Here is a 14098-nt window from a genome sequence, read left to right on the forward strand (position 1 = left end):
TTGTCGACAAATTATTTACAGGGTTATCTCCCTTTGTCCATTGCTTCATTTGGGCTGTCTGTCCACGAGCCGAGAGTTTCGATATTTAACTCACAAATATGTTTGTGTTCAATGCTCCATAATCTCATAAAATTAATGATTCATATAAAATCATTTTGGCCTTTTGTTTCTTGTATACGATAGTTCAGTGGCAGCATTTTTAGACCACAGTGTGACATTTTATGTTGTCAATCATGTTGACATTAGATTTTTATAGAAAATATTTAATGCAGAAATGGAATTTATGTTCAGAATTAGCATAGCTCTAGGATCAACTTTCATATTATTAATTGTTACTTTGCCATGTGTACTAAAACTACCAACTGACACAAATATACCCAGTGGGTAATCTGGGTTAGAAGAGGTCCCTAGCAATTTTATGGCATAAAGCAAACAAATTGATTGGCTTGTCAGCATCTATGACTTGGTTGATAGTGTTTCATCGGGCCCCGATGATGTGGATTGTTGCTCACAAAATAGATCACTACAGTGATTTGGACACAAGAATCTGTATATAGGTCAATGACTTGGACCAGGGAAATGTAATAAGTCAATGGCAAAAGTCAATAATTCTGAAAGTTTCAAAAAGACAAACCATAACAACAAATAAATGCAATACCATTTATGATTGGATGAATATATACCATCTGCCCATTGAACTTTGCGATAAAAAAGGCGCTTCACCGAGTCACTATAGCTCCTGACAGCATTTCCCTATTATTCAGAAAGTATGATGCAAAGACATGCTGCTCAGAATTATAATTACAATTTTTGATGGCTGTGCATTGTTGTGCTAAATCATTACTGTAAGTAGGACTAATAGACCGATCCAGTCTGTCAATCAAAACTAGCGCATGCGTGAGTTTGACCCAATCAGAAGGCTGAGCGCGCTTTGCGGATTTGTCAGACTTACATCCGGGGGCAAACGATATCCCAGAAGAGACGTGGCTATGGTTTGTGCTGTTTTCACTTGCGACATCCATTAAGTATCGCTGGGATTAGATGTATACCTTTACCAAAACCCACAAGGTCAGGAGAAAAATGTTTGAGGCTGATCAAGTTGTGCGGTAGGCCTCACCATCAGTTAAATGTCACCACCATCTTCCACGGGACCCACTTCTTTTTGAAGGTGAGAATTTGCACGAATTTCCGCACTTTTGCACATATGCATATTCGAGATGATCAATAGGAACAGTGATCTGATTTCAGTTAGTGCAGAACGAAATCTCCTATTATTTACAGTGAAGTACAATCTGGTGGAAATTATCTCTCTTAGATATTATTTATATTGTTACAGATTTTTAGGTGAGATTTGAGTTTCAAAATCAGAAAAATCGCTATAAGCCTATCTATTAATATTGCAAATTACGCTAGCAGTAATAATTCTTTAAATACAGAAATATAATCATTGTCAATGGTTTAAATCTTTCAATTTAATTCATATAAGTTCCCATTAAATCATGATTTGAATATTTCAGCATTTCTATGAAGAGGGACCCATGCAGTAATGAATTACCTGATCCTATCCTATTCTTCTGATATTGAATCATCCCTTCATGGTTAGATAGAAGAGGAAAATTTGGTGAGAAGGAAGTGAATTACTGGAATATTTTGACAGATTGAAATAAAAAAAAGTCTTAGTTAATGTAAGAAAATTATTGGTTTACAATTGTTTGTAACATAAGTTATTCACTGGAAGTGGAAGCTTACTGATATACATTTTAGTGAAACTATAAGTGTTAAAAATAATTATAAGTAACAAGTCATTTTAATTAATTTACTGGAAATGATAGCAAGATTTTTTATGAACTCAGAGTAACATGGTCAAGTAATGATATAAATTATAATCTAATCAAGTAGTTAATACGGTAATTATTCCATCCAGTTATTTAATTGATGCCGTATTAAAGTCAGATTAATGATTTAATTGCAGGCCTAACAAACACTAAATGTTTGATGGTACAACATCCACCTGGTGTAAAACTTCGCTTGTTGGCTCTTTCTCCAGGACATAATATTAGTCCTTTTTAAATAATATATTTTTAAAAAAGATAGTGTTGAAAATGTTGAAAGTGATTACCTGTATCATAACGGATGAAACTTATTTCAAGATACAAAGAATTTGTAAAAACAAAGGCAATATCTCTTTATCACACCCTGATCAGGCATTATCCAGAGTGCTTGATCAATTCTGATACAGGCTAAATCATGTAACTCTTAATACATTTCATATATAACTGTGATGAATATTGAAATGTATTTAACCAAAATGTAATTCTTGTCAATGATTTGAGGAGATTGTCAATATTTGATAATTGAGCAAGAGCTAGTGTTTATTAAGGATGTTGGTTATTTACATATTGTTCAAGATTTGGTTATGATTATGTTAAGAATGAGTTTCATATTTACTTCACAGTGATTTTTATATCTTTTGATATGACTTTACCAAATTTTATAATAACTTAAGAACATTATGGATGACAATCAGTCAGTATCCTAGAAAAGGAACTGGTCTGAATCCATGTTTGTGTGAATTTGTATTATTTAAGGAACAGTCATGTTCACACCAGTATTTGTGAAGCATACTTGGGATGTATGTTTAAATATCTAATGAATTCCAAGTGTCCAGCTACCTGATACTTGCATTTAAATGTATGTTGTTTTATGCGTAAGTAATACTTGTCACTTCACATGTGATTTGTAAAATGAAATATATATTATTAAGTGTTATGTCCTATAGGCATGTGGTTTCTGGTGAATAAAACAATTATTTCTTCTTAATCAGTAACAGTCATAATGTATTAAAGTTTTGAACTTATGACATGTTTAGTCTTTGAATGGCATTTAGGAGTGATAACCATAAGGAAGAGAATTTATGGATCATGGTGTTCCTCATAATAAAGAAGTTGACATCCATGAATTCTCTTCCTTATGAGATATTTGTTTTACATTCACTTGTTTAGTTGTTAACAGTAATAATTCTTGGATTCATGACAATTCTTTTGAATAAAAGAACGTATATGATTTTTTTTTGTGTTGTATATTTTATCAATGCAAGTTAATTGATGGGAAGTACTGCTGACCCTGTCTTAAGATACTTTTGCCATGCAGGTTTCCCTGTCCCCCCTAACACCAAAACGAGGGCTTGTAGGCGGGGCTTATTGATCGGGACTGGATGTATGTTACAATGTACTTTTAATTTATGAAATAAATACACATGTGACGGCTTGGTTAGCATTTCTATCGGTCAAAAGGGACTAGGTAAACAAACCATCTTTAAATTGAAATTGTATCGGCCAATGACTGACAGCCATCTGAAACTCTGCACCTGATTGTCTGGTCCAGGTTCATATGTTGCTGAGTGCAAACTGTATTTATTAACAACAGGGTTGGAACTTAACACTAGCCCGCTAGCCCAAGGTTTCATTTGGGACAGTGCAAATTGCCCTTATTGTGTTAACAGTACAAGGGCATTTTATCTTTACCCAGGTAGTAAAGCTTTTGAGTTTAGTGCTAACCTAGTAAACACACATTCTATTCATCTGTAAGGAAGAGGTTTTACTACAAAATGGCATCATTATTTATTTATATAATGTGACCAAACGTGGCTTATTACAATAGTTAAGATATCATCACTGCTGGTAGGTGTACTCATTCATCATGCAGTGAATAAAATGTGCCAAATTACAATATTATTTCATTAGGTGGAATGGGTAATACCAACTTGGTTGTATATTTGAAATATATTGCCGTACATATTAGGCACAGATTATGTGAACATGATTCATGAGTGTTTCCCTATAATTTCAGGAGTGACTTAGTAAATGATGAATACCTGTGAATATTATTTCTTGTTTTGATAGTCATCTTGGTTATTAGAATGGTAAGGTAATAAATAATACTATTATAACTGCTGGTGCTCAGATTATTTTGTTTACTACCATTCAGAAAATATGTTTTTTGCAACACAAGGTATTCTAAGAGACCATGCAGGAAATATTAATAACAAAAATAATGTATTTACATACTACTTTGCATATCTAGCAAGTAGCAGAACTACTGAATGAATGTTGTTTTTACTTTTCATCACAGCAATATTATAAATATTACAGCTAATAAAGGGTTGGTACAGATTTGTCCTCACCAAATTCATTGGTTTTGTCAAGGCACTTTTAGTAAAATACATGGCAAATAAATAACAAGCAAGATGCAGACCTTCAGTGCTGTGACATAAGATGAAGGGAAGTAACTCATCCTGGATCACAATCACATTCATTCAGTAGAACACTCACAATTCAAGCAATCATCATGCAAACGAGGTATGCAAAATCAGCTACGAAGTTTAAATTACTTATCATGTAACATAATTGCATACGTTTGCAGACATTCACAAGCATGTTTGTATTTTATAATTTTATATACTGTATATATAAACTGCTGTTTGGCATATTTATATATATAATTTATACATGCATGTACTTGGGATCTATTCTGCTGGAAAACACATACCAGCGCTTCCTGGTCCATTGTATAGCTGCTGAGTGCATCATTGAACAAACATATTCATTACACATAATTGGGCTATTGCAAGCAGATTTTGTCATACATGGTCATAGTCACATGATAATGTTACAGCTGTAGCATGTTGAGGAAGCTTATAGGTCGGAATGTCATTTTCCTTCTAGTCCAGCATCATAAACATGATAAGGGCTACTGTTTGAGGTAATTTTATTTGTCACTATCAACACTTGTCAACATGTGTGCCATGCAAAGACTTTAACCCTCACTCAATCACTCATTTAGTAGCCTCCACCACCGATTGGGGATGGTGATAGGAATGTTTGCTGGCCATCTTGTCTTGGAAATCTTTATTTTTAACAGATTGACAAGTCCATACATGGATAGAAAGTATTTTTTTTCAAGTGTGCCACATGGCTCATAAAAATTCTTTAAGCTCTTTAGCATTTTACTGTGGCAACAAGAAGTCACATTTTCTCGGGTTTTGTTCAATGTTTTTGTTGAACAAAATAAAAGAAAGTTCCTTTTCTTAAGCATGTTAAGTGGCAATATTGAATATTTCTGTGGTGTCTTTTCCTTTTGGCTACCAGAACAACTTGCTGTTATCAACATTGTCAAACTCTGAATTTGGGTAGTGAGTGAGTGAGTGAGTGAGTTAAAATGTAAAGTCACGTCAGAAATGTTTCAGCCCTTTTGTGACTTGAATGTTGTGCAGTTATATCACATAAATTATTTTCAGAAAGTCATTGAATTACTGTACAGTGTATAGCTCATAAAATCACAGATTTAGTTAATGATACAATATGAAAATGGGCAATAGTGCTGAATTGTAGTAAACAACACAATGTTGCTAAAACTATGGTAATTTAAGGATGTTGCGGGAATCACGCACATTGAGACGCCCAACGCTAACACTTTATTCGTGCGTGTGTGATTCCTGTGCACCCTTTTGAGTTGAGTTGATTGGTTCAACTGTGTCATATGGCCCTGTGACGCAGGGGTAGCATTATGCAGATGGCTGTTTCAATGAATGCTTGTTCCACCCGTGATGAACAGGTCTGGTTGTTGATGAAATATAGTGATAGCTAAATAGACAGATTTTTTATACATGCACCGATTGTCTTTAAATGTAATATCCAGCTATGTATGTTTAATAATCTCGTACCAACTTTGACTGGAGTAGGTCCAATAGTTTTTCAGATATTGTAGTAAACGTCGGCACCTTAAATTACCTTCAAGACTATACATAGGCTTGGAATAGAATACAAATGAACATCATCTTGTTTCCTGATGCACAATAGAGTCAATAAACAAATAATCAATAGACAGCCACGTGGCTAAATAGCCAATCAGATGAACCTCCAGTGTGTCGCGGTTCATGAACCTCCAGTGTGTCGCGGTTCATGAACCTCCAGTGTGTCGCGGTTCATGAACCTCCAGTGTGTCGCGGTTCATGAACCTCCAGTGTGTCGCGGTTCATGAACCTCCAGTGTGTCGCGGTTCATGAACCTCCAGTGTCTCGCGTTTCATGAACCTCCAGTGTGTCGTGGTTCATGAACCTCCAGTGTGTCGTGGTTCATGAACCTCCAGTGTGTCGCGGTTCATGAACCTCCAGTGTGTCGCGGTTCATGAACCTCCAGTGTGTCGTGGTTCATGAACCTCCAGTGTGTTGTGGTTCATGAACCTCCAGTGTGTAATGATTTATGAACCTCCAGTGTGTTATGATTTATGAACCTCCAGTGTGTCGTGGTTCATGAACCTCCAGTATTGTAGTTCATCTCTAGTGTGTTGTGATTATGAACCTCCAGTGTGTCGTGTTTCATGAACCTCCAGTGTGTTGTGGTTCATGAACCTCCAGTGTGTTGTGGTTCATGAACCTCCAGTGTGTTGTGGTTCATGAACCTCCAGTGTGTCGTGGTTCATGAACCTCCAGTATTGTAGTTCATCTCTAGTGTGTTGTGATTATGAAATTCCAGTGTGTCGTGTTTCATGAACCTCCAGTGTGTTGTGGTTCATGAACCTCCAGTGTGTCGTGTTTCATGAACCTCCAGTGTGTCGTGTTTCATGAACCTCCAGTGTGTCGTGTTTCATGAACCTCCAGTGTGTTGTGGTTCATGAACCTCCAGTGTGTTGTGGTTCATGAACCTCCAGTGTGTTGTGGTTCATGAACCTCCAGTGTGAAATGATTTATGAACCTCCAGTGTATAATGATTTATGAACCTCCAGTGTGTCGTGGTTCATGAACCTCCAGTGTGTCGTGTTTCATGAACCTCCAGTGTGTTGTGATTTATGAACCTCCAGTGTGTCGTGTTTCATGAACCTCCAGTGTGTTATGATTTATGAACCTCCAGTGTGTCGTGTTTCATGAACCTCCAGTGTGTTGTGATTCTTCTCCAGTATGACTTGTAATCTTCTGTAATACTACATGTATTACCAACTCATGATGATATGTTGCAATGCTGAGATTGTGACTAAACCTTGTGAGTGCACATCATGATACATCTACACCTGGAATGTCTTGGGTCAGTGTCACACATTAGCTCACTTGAACCTCCAGTGTGTTGGGGTTTATGAACCTCCAGTGTGTCGTGTTTCATGAACCTCCAGTGTGTTGGGGTTTATGAACCTCCAGTGTGTCGTGTTTCATGAACCTCCAGTGTGTTATGATTTATGAACCTCCAGTGTGTTGGGGTTTATGAACCTCCAGTGTGTCGTGTTTCATGAACCTCCAGTGTGTTATGATTTATGAACCTCCAGTGTGTCGTGTTTCATGAACCTCCAGTGTGTTGTGATTCTTCTCCAGTATGACTTGTAATCTTCTGTAATACTACATGTATTACCAACTCATGATGATATGTTGCAATGCTGAGATTGTGACTAAACCTTGTGAGTGCACATCATGATACATCTACACCTGGAATGTCTTGGGTCAGTGTCACACATTAGCTCACTTGAACCTCCAGTGTGTTGGGGTTTATGAACCTCCAGTGTGTCGTGTTTCATGAACCTCCAGTGTGTTATGATTTATGAACCTCCAGTGTGTTGGGGTTTATGAACCTCCAGTGTGTCGTGTTTCATGAACCTCCAGTGTGTTATGATTTATGAACCTCCAGTGTGTCGTGTTTCATGAACCTCCAGTGTGTTGTGATTCTTCTCCAGTATGACTTGTAATCTTCTGTAATACTACATGTATTACCAACTCATGATGATATGTTGCAATGCTGAGATTGTGACTAAACCTTGTGAGTGCACATCATGATACATCTACACCTGGAATGTCTTGGGTCAGTGTCATACATTAGCTCACTTGACAGGTGATAAATGATAGCAGTAAGTAAGTATGCTTTGTGCATGTTGTAGACAGCACTGCATTATCATAGCAAATACGTACATAACATTGTAAATTTGTGCTGCACAGCCAAGTCAGAGTGTGCAATACAGGGCATTGTCATGTGTGCCTGGGGTATGATGTTCTGCATATTCAGGTGTGTCTTCATGAAGAAACTGGATCTGATGTGGAAATTTATCAAACAAATTGGTTGAACAAATTAAACTGGTGGGAGTCAGTTATGAATATAACTGAACCAATTTCTTAGCTATATATATATATATATATATATATATATATATATATATATATATATATATATATATATATATATATATACGTTTAACTTTACCATGTTTACCATGGTAAATACACTATGTATCAAGTGGCTTTTCCCTATGTTTCAGGTGTTTGAATTTGAATAGCAAGTAATAAAGAAAACTTTTCCTGCTGTGCTCAAGAAATGTCACTTACTTTTATCTTGTCAGTAGCTTTACAGCACACATACAAAACAATGCTACACTTACTGAAAATAATGCTGTGCATATTGAAAACTATGCTGTACATGCACCTATTGTAAACAATGTTGTGCATTCAGAAAACAGTGCTGCGGATACACAAAACAATGCTGCACATACACAAAACTATGCTGCACATACATAACGGGATCGGGTGGTCAGGTTCACTGACTTGGTTGATGCATGTCATCAATCCCAAATGTGTGGAACGATGCTCATGATAATAATCACTGGATTGTCTGGTCCAGACTCGATAGTTTACAGACCATCGTTATATAGCTGGAATATTGCTGAGTGCTGCGTTAAACAACAAACCACCACCACCAACAATAATGCTGCACATACACATGACTGTGCCGCTCATACACAAAAAGATGCTGCACAAACAAGACTATAATGCACATACACAAGACTATGCTGCACATACACAAAACTGTTGCACATAAACAAGGCTATGCTGCACATACACAAAACTATGCTGCACATACACAAAACTATGCTGCACATACACAAGACTATGCTGCACATACACAAGACTATGCTGCCCATACACAAGACTATGCTGCACATACACAAAATTGTTGCACATAAACAAAACTATGCTGCACATACACAATGGAGTGTGTATTCCTATTGAACCATGATTGTCATTTTCCCCACCTGCAACATTCTATATATAGCCTCTCGTCACGATATGGCTGAAATATTGCCGATGTGACATAAAGCATTACCTCACTCACTATATATAGCCTTGCACGACCACCTGTCATGGCAACTGACTTGCCATGGTGAGATCATTGCCCACAACATGAATGTGATGAACTGGTCCCTGAAATAGGAAATATGATTATTGCAATCATCAAGGAAATGGTAATCATGTCAATAGTGTTAACTCACTTGTCTCTAGAAAGTTAACTTAGCATTATACACACTTTTAACATATGATGGGTAGATTTCTCGGCAGGATAAAGCCAACGGATAAAAATGTTATCCGTTGGGGTCATATGCGGATAGAGATGCAAATATCAAAGGTCAAGTATAGGGACTACTTTCACTGTTAATAAACAAACATGGCATTGCCCTCGTCATTCGGCGATCGAATCAGATTTAACCATCGTGAATCTGGATAAACTACAGAGATAATTGCTTTCATTATCAAAAGAATAGTCTAATATACTGAATTTCAATGTCTTACTGTGACGTAGCTAAGGCTTTTTATAAGTTTTGGCAACTTTGGAGATATAAATTTCGTCACAATTTTACGAGGGCATGAGGTCTAGTCAAGCGTGATCAGTGGCCATATCTGTGCTTGTAGACCTCTGCGGCTTGAACCTTTCTCCACAAATTAAAATAGTTGGATTTGGCCGAAATATGTTTGAATTGTTACCCTGTTTCGTTTTGTCGCTGTGTGTACATCTGACTACACTGCGTAATGTAATGACAGGACAGACCAACTGTCAACAACATCTGACCGTGGCCTTGACGTCTCATAAACTAGGGTTAGCGTAGCTTCCCTTTGACAAAGGGCAGTTACTCTAGCAGACAGACCGATGGATTGCCGCGAAAGGCAATTAAAAACAACTCTTGTTTTGCGTATATGTTACTTCACCACTGTATAAGAAACTGATATCAGTTGGAACTATATTGGCTACTTTCACTGTCTGACTGACACATCACTTACCCTGTGACGTAATAAATATTAATGCGCGCTTTCAAGGAAAACTCGCAATGTTTCGGTAATGTTTGTGGGAGAGGGAAAGCGATTTTAAAGCACAGAATTAAAGAATGACATTATATGATAAAGAGGTTATCACGTGTGTGTGTGTTTGGGGATGGTAAATATCCTGTATTAGGAATAAACACTATGTATTTATTCCTAATACAGGATATTTGCCATCCCCAAACACACTCGCGTGATAACCTCTATGTTAGTGTACTGACATGTGTCATATTAACTGCTATATATACCAGCTGTATATACTACTCAAAAGATGTTAAGGACAGTCACATTAACTAGACTTGTGTGAAAGATGTTCCTTAAATTCTTTTGAGTAGAATATTAGATGAAATATGCATCTGTCATTTAAACATGTTTAATTCTAATTTTTTTTGTCAGTAAATATTGAAGGTAAGCACATTTGAATCAATATTTGAAATATGCTTGTTCAGCAAAATGGTCATTATATGTCTCTGTTGTGCTCTATCAATCTGATCACATAATAATGGATATCACTTCAACATGATCTGTGTATAAGCCAGCATGTTTGTCTGTGCATTGATAAATACAGCTGGCATGTGGAAGGATCAATAATCATTAGAGTTATAGATTTGGTCTGCTCCAGTCATTACAATGTTCGCTGCATTGAATAATTGATGCATCCAAAACAATGCTAACCTATTTTCAGACCTTGGTTGATGTTTGTTTTTCTTTTCTGTTTAACTCTTTATCACATATCCTTCTGTTGTCTGTTGTCTGTTGTGTATATTAATTGTGGAATGCATTTTGTATATATATTTATTTACACTAACTTAGAATGTCAATATAACCATGTAGGGATAGAAATCTGTACCAGCCTGCTAGCCTGAGACATTTTCACTGATGTTCAAAGTATCCTAAGGGCTGGTAGAAGTTTGTACATTTCGAGGAGAGTTCCTATGTGTTATCACTATTTGGGCAGTTTCTGTGACTGCCTAGTTTAGATCATTGGAATGAAAGTCAGGTGAGCTTTTGTCTTGTTCTGTTTATTGGGCGTTGTGTTATCCGTCATTCATTGTAAACATATTCTCCAAAACCACTGGACCATTGAAGCTGAAAGTTGGCATCTTAAATCATAATGCATTCTTTCTCTGTAAACATCATCTCTTCAGATACAAGTGTAGTCTTTTCATGTGTGCTGCAGGGTATTGATCAGATGTTTCCTTTGGAATTTTAGTGTATCAATCGGAAGAATATTGTTAAGTGACATAAAAAACAACGAAACAGGTTCAACAAGCACGTTGCTATTTGCATCATGTGTTTGCCCAATTTTCTTTGCTTGTCATCGGCTTCACATAATAAAAATAGTCACAATGTTTATTCTTCGCAAAAGTATGATTTAAAGCGTGACCCTAACTTGCTTATCATGCTTAAGGCACCAGAAACTTATTTTAACTGTGCCATTATGAGTTGAACAACGCCAATTAAATAATATGAAAACAACTCATTTAAAAAACTAAACATCCCAACATTCCTACCCTATTTTTGGATTGGTTGAATTGTATAAACAGGTATGTTTTTCTTGGCCTAAGGTGACAAACATATGACCTAAATACTTCCCAATGGAAGTCCCTTTCTGCACCTGACACCAGTGGTACATGCTGTACAAGGCTCCTACAGTGCACAGAGTAGTAGAAGGAATTTAGCCACTGTAGTCATAGCAGTACACGTTCACTATTGTGAAACTTGTTTTAACATATTTTGATGATTAATGCAGTTTGTCATCAACAGGCATGTAGTCAAAGGATTAGTGCCACATAGTTTTAGCAGGCAGAAGGTGGCCACTTACTACCTTTCAAATCAGTAGGATTTTACAGCAGCTTCCCAGTAGCTGTCTCTGTCATGTAGAGCATGTGTAACACACTGCAGATAATTGGAGGCCAAGGTGCTGACTAGGGCTGGGACGGGTAACTCGGGTACTCAGGTCGGGTGGGTACTGAGTAGGACCTGGGTACCAACAGGACTACCCGGACCTGTGGTTAGTCACGTTATATATTGTTTAATGGCAAAACCTATCTAGAACTCTATGGTTACACTATTATAAATGACTAATGTTCACTTTTCTTTCTGACTATGCACACATTCCTTCTGACTTGATATGTTTGAATAAAGATAAAACTTCAGTCAACTTCAGTGTATGCATGACCAGATCGTTTTATAAGAGGATCTAAATACATTTTGCCAAGGCTACGGTCAAACCATTCCCAATCGGACATTTGGACCTATGTCTTGAAACCTACAGCAGGTACCCAAGTAGGGTCGGGTAATAAGATGGGGGGTACCCGGGTAGGAAATTTGGCCTTAGTACTGACAGTTTGTACTTACATGACATGATCGCACAATAACATAGAAATAGTAACTTAGATGTAAGTTGAACAACTCTTACATACATTTTGGTTGATTATATTTATTACTTTATGTACTTATATATTACTTTATTTGCTTCAAACATCTTTATTTTGCACTTTGACATGTTTAATGTGGACCCATTGACAAAGAATGTGTCCCAGAATTTCATTTCAATAACCTTGCAGGAAATAGTAATTAAATTTTAAATCTATTGATGAAATATGATAAATTGATATCAAATACATATTTACAGACATTGTGAAAAGTGATTTAATAAATGAATGATAGAACAGGTAGGTTCATAACATTATATATTAATTTGATGTTGCTACGGCCTGCAGTGTCTGGGGACTCAGGATATCGTGGCTGTTGTGCCAGCCTGCAGTGTCTAGGGACTCAGGATGTCGTGGCCGGTGTGCAAGCCTGCAGTGGGACTCAGTATGTCGTGGCTGGTGTGCCAGCCTGCAGTGTCTGGGGACTCAGGATGTCGTGGCCGGTGTGCAAGCCTGCAGTGTCTGGGGACTCCGGATGTTGTGGCTGGCTGGTGTGCCAGCCTGCAGTGTCTGGGGACTTAGGATGTCGTGGCTGGTGTGCCAGCCTGCAGTGTCTGGGGACTTAGGATGTCGTGGCTGGTGTGCCAGCCTGCAGTGTCTGGGGACTCAGGATGTTGTGGCTGGCTGGTGTGCCAGTCTGCAGTGTCTGGGGACTCAAGATGTTATGTGTGCCAGCCTGCAGTGTTTTGGGACTCAGTATGTCGTGGCTGGTGTGCCAGCCTGCAGTGTCTGGGGACTTAGGATGTCGTGGCTGGTGTGCCAGCCTGCAGTGTCTGGGGACTCAGGATGTTGTGGCTGGCTGGTGTGCCAGTCTGCAGTGTCTAGGGACTCAGGATGTTGTGGCCGTTGTGCCAGGCTGCAGTGTCTGGGGACTCAGGATGTCGTGGCCGTTGTGCCAGGCTGCAGTGTCTGGGGACTCAGGATGTCGTGTCCGGTGTGCCAGCCTGCAGTGTCTGGGGACTCAGGATGTTGTGGCCGGTGTGCCAGCCTGCAGTGTTTTGGGACTCAGTATGTCATGGCTGGTGTGCCAGCCTGCAGTGTCTGGGGACTTTGGATGTCGTGGCCGGTGTGCCAGCCTGCAGCGTCTGGGGACTCAGTATGTCGTGGCTGGTGTGCCAGCCTGCAGTGTCTGGGGACTCAGGATGTTGTGGCTGGTGTGCAAGCCTGCAGTGTCTGGGGACTCAGGATGTCGTTGCCGGTGTGCCAGCCTGCAGTGTCTGGGGACTCAGGATGTCGTGGCCGGTGTGCCAGCCTGCAGTGTCTGGGGACTTAGGATGTCGTGGCCGTTGTGCCAGCCTGCAGTGTCTGGGGACTCAGGATGTCGTGGCCGTTGTGTCAGCCTGCAGTGTCTGGGGACTCAGGATGTTGTGGCCGGCCGGTGTGCCAGTCTGCAGTGTCGAAAGCTGGAGAGCCCTCTAATGTGGGGTGATATGAGCAATAAGTTTATATATATTGGGTTTAATGGGGGACAAAGGGGCCTGAGGGAGTGACATTTATGAGACATTTTAGATTTCTGTGAGCAAATGCCAAAAGGGAG

At 38.7% G+C, this 14098-nt stretch overlaps 1 protein-coding gene across 5 annotated transcripts in view; it reads left to right on the plus strand.

The window, feature by feature from the left end:
• The window catches only part of LOC124152163 (spermatogenesis-associated serine-rich protein 2-like), a 50217-nt gene that overhangs the window by 15167 nt on the left and 20952 nt on the right, over positions 1-14098 (plus strand). The window contains exon 1 of one of the 5 annotated variants that reach the window (XM_046524972.2): positions 4675-4761. The exons of the other annotated variants lie outside the window; for them this stretch is intronic. The gene's annotated coding sequence lies outside the window, so the exon portion shown is untranslated. Of the gene's footprint in view, positions 1-4674; positions 4762-14098 lie in introns of those variants that run through there. 5 annotated transcript variants of the gene reach the window in all.

This window comes from Haliotis rufescens, unplaced genomic scaffold (genome assembly GCF_023055435.1).
Source record: "Haliotis rufescens isolate VD_foot unplaced genomic scaffold, xgHalRufe1.0.p SCAF_4, whole genome shotgun sequence".
In the NCBI taxonomy this organism is placed as follows: Eukaryota; Metazoa; Mollusca; class Gastropoda; order Lepetellida; family Haliotidae; genus Haliotis; species Haliotis rufescens.